At 33.2% G+C, this 4,040-nt stretch overlaps 1 protein-coding gene across 1 annotated transcript in view; it reads left to right on the forward strand.

Moving 5' to 3' along the window:
• Nucleotides 1-1,510, forward strand: part of LOC117431054 (gamma-aminobutyric acid receptor subunit alpha-6-like) — a 10,465-nt gene extending 8,955 nt beyond the window's left edge. The window contains exon 11 of the mRNA XM_058996275.1: nt 1-1,510. This exon is cut by the window's left edge and continues 4 nt beyond it. The gene's annotated coding sequence lies outside the window, so the exon portion shown is untranslated.
• Nucleotides 1,511-4,040: the final 2,530 nt, after the last annotated feature.

The raw sequence follows: 4,040 nt of genomic DNA on the forward strand, positions 1-4,040 counted from the left end.
AATAAACTCCCTCAGACGTCACTCAACAAATACAAATGCAGTGAAATGGTGAAATGGCTGGAGACCCTGCTGCTATCTTTCTGTTGCTTTTGATACTGTATCTTCTTAGGGCATCATGCTCTCTCCCCGGTTTCAGCACCTTGACTTAGTGGTGGGGCCACTCTTCATTTATAGGTTCTGCCTTAGGCAATACTTTAAATTATTTTAATGCAGGTGTTCTATTCCCTCGCGTAGTGCGTATGGTGTTCTGGTGCTTTTCTTTTCATGTCAATGCCTTTGCTTTCTTTCAGTTTAAATCAGGGATTTTAAAGTAGTAGCTGAACTCATGATATGCATCCCTCTAGGCTTGCACTTCTCCGTTGCAAATGAAAACATGCATGCGAGTCCAAGCATGCAAATATGAAATACTCTATTTATATTGGCAGCTTGGCATTACTGACAGTGAGTATTTTGGGGGCAAACCGTTTGGCCAAAATGTTACATTACAAATTTCATATCACAGATATATGCTTGAAAAAAAAGGTTTACACTAAGAAATAGTATCTTAGTGTTATGAACAGGGTACAGTAATGTAGTAAAGCAGAGGATCAAGCTGCATAAGGGTACAAGCTAGTAGTATATTTAGTAATAATGCAATCTGCATTATTCAAACAGTAAAACCCAGACTGTTTTATTACATTAGCTGTTTCTAAAACTAACTTAAAATTCTACTACTTGACAGGCTTTTAATTTATATTTATTCTTGTTCATTCTGATAACATTATTATGTATCTATTTGGCAAACACCTTTATCCAAGGCGATTTACAGGTGTTACAGGGCAGTACAGGGTTACAAAGCAAGATTAATTCAATAGGTTAACATAACATTATTCAGCAGGTTTCCTTTTGACTTTTTGAAGCAAAATGTGTTCATTCTTTAGGGTAATGCAAAAGGGTCCACGTCTGTGTGTATTCTCCAGATGTTTTATGTAATCCTCAGACATCCCACCACTAACCCACACTGCTCGGGATTCCAATAGAATGTGAAGACACTGGAGGTTTTTAAACATTCTTCAGATGATTTCAGTGTCGGTTGAAGAGTCTCTGGAATCAGCTCCCTGGGGCTCTCATAGGAATCGATCAGGACTGATTAATGATTTGTCAACCTGTCCTGGTCAGTGTGTATTGATGTGTCATCAAGTAAAGGAGGGTGGGGGGGTGCATTATAGTAACCTTGCGCCTTGAACAATAATAACAGTAAATTATTTTTTCACAGATATAGTGAAGTCCAGTGCAAGGAGCTATATTTCATTCATTTACACCCACTTACAGTTCATTTTCCTATTATCTGTCTGTGACAATCTTGAGTTTTTTTCGTGTAAGGAGTAAGTTGACATTGTAGTGACTCTACCCAAATGAAATGCGTTATGACAACTAAAAAACAAGGACTGTTTAAAAAAGCAGACTTTTTTTTCTCTTAGTATGAGGTCATCTTTACCTTGTGTGTGTGTGTGTATATATATATATATATATATAGATATATATATATCTATATATATATATATATATATATCTATATATATATATATATATATATATATATATATATATATATATATATATATATATATATCTATATATATATATATATATATCTCAAAAGCGTGCACACCCACGAAGACTTCACTATTCGGACTCCTCCGGGAAGGCCGGAAAGTGAGGGCACTCAAAAGGCAACCCTCCAATCAGTACATTTTATTTTGTATAATCCATATTGTTCAGAGACAGGATGTTATTGTCCTCGGATAGCAAAGCTGACGTTTCAACGTACAATCACGTCTTCTTCAGAGCATTCATATATATATATATATATATACACACACACACACACACATTATGTATACTATGAACTCATATTAACATACACATTGTATAGACAACTGCTGGAAGACAAGGTTGTTTTTTGATCCTTGTGGCACGTGTTTGTTTTTCTAGGATTCAAAAGGGCCATGGTAATGGATTTCATAAACGTTTTCTTTAATGTATAACTGATTTGACAATCATTTAAAACATATTGAAAATATTTTTACTTTAGAATATTCTTTATTGTTGCTTGTTTTACATTTTTTTAAATAATATTCTATTAACTACAGAGACATTTTTGTGATGTTGTATTTAAACATATATTTATTAGATGCCTGTTATATTTATTAGATTAAGTACATTTAGACCAATTTGTATGCTTGTTATTATTTGTTTATTAAATAATTATAACATATCATGTGTCAGTCATCTGAACAATAATTATGCATACTTCTATGCTTGGTTCTATGTCACTTCTATAGGACTTTTTAAAATTCAAATAGGACATCCATATTATTGTAAATAGATTATATCTAAAACTTCAGATAACACAAAAAATTAAAAATGTATATGTTTCATTTGTAATTATTATTAGCATTTTAAAAGTTAAACAGTTTTACTGAAGGCACATAAATGTTAAACCACAAATGCTAAAGATCACACACTTAACATCAGATTCAACAGACAATATTATAGAAACAAACTCACAGACACCATGGGTCGAATTGAAGTCTGTGACAAGGTCAATTGTTTAATGTCTTTTTTTTTCAATGCCAGACTGAATGACCATCAGCACACCAGTATTTAAAGCATGAAGTCATGTGAGGTGTGTTGTATGGCTCATTAAACATTTTTAATACAGCTAGCACTACCTGTGGGATTGCTGTTTGTTTATCTAAACATTTGACAACTGCAAAATGTCAGAGCTGTTGACCTTTGTTAAAATATTTTAGACACTGAATAAAACAACTGAGTGCATTTGGCCTTATAGATTAAATTTTTCTTTAGCTTCACCTTCTTCAGAAATCAAATGTTATACCTTTGTGCTCTAGATCTAGAACAATATCTATTACAACATGCTACCTTACAGAATATGGCACATTTATATACAAATGTAGGGAGTTTTCCTTGACGACTGCTCTGGGACTATTCGTCTTCTCAAGCACCTGTATCACGTTACCTCTAAGGAATAGACTGAGATTTGCTTAGAATCGTGTGAAAATGTACGTTTTACAATTCAAATCTTTTCCCTGCAGTGGCCTTGACACAGATCTCAAACTAATTTGTCTAGGTCCAGTTAATTTCTTATCCAAACTGCCTGGAGAACTCCCCGAGTATGAATACTGCTTTTGCATTCGTAACACATTTGATTTCCATTCCTAACTCTGATTTTCATTTTTTTAAATCCATTTGCCAATAAAATACTGTTGTATATAAATGCTACATAAATTCATTCAACCTACATATTTAGCTTCCCTGACATGCATTTGGAAATTTTGAATTTAGTTTGGATATAAAATTGAAAGCATTGCCATCAAAGCATTTAGGGGCACTCCACTACCTTAAAACACACAGGTCTTAAGCTACTCTGCCCATGGAGCTCCTAATGGCATACTGATTCCTCCTGTTAAATCAGATTCAGAGCAGGGTTATAGAACACACAGGTATACTTCAACAAAAATAAACTGTTCAAATACAGAACTATGAGTTTTTACCCTGTTTGGACCTGAGCTGTGGCTCGTCAAGCAAAATTATTTATTTAAATTATTAGTAATTGTGTAAAAAAAAAAAAAAAAAATATATATATATATATATATATATATATATATATATTATAATAATAATAATAATAATAATAATAATAATAATAATAATAATAATAATAACACTGCATCTCAAATAGCATGGTGGAGGTGGGAAGCTAGAATTTAAAATCAATTTTCAATGATTAAAGAGAAGATGACATAATGGCAGGACCCATGTTGTGAGTTAATGCTTGATTATTAATTATTAGTCATTTAGCAGACACTTGTATACAGAGACTAGGGGTGAACTATGCATCAACAACAACTGCTGCTGCAGTCACAATAGGACCTTGGTTTTACATCTCATCCAAAGGATGGAGTACAAGGAGGTTAAATAACTTGCTCAGGATCACGCACAGTAAGTTGGTGGCTGAGCTGAGATTTGAACCAGGA

This window comes from Acipenser ruthenus, chromosome 22 (genome assembly GCF_902713425.1).
Source record: "Acipenser ruthenus chromosome 22, fAciRut3.2 maternal haplotype, whole genome shotgun sequence".
NCBI lineage: Eukaryota > Metazoa > Chordata > Actinopteri > Acipenseriformes > Acipenseridae > Acipenser > Acipenser ruthenus.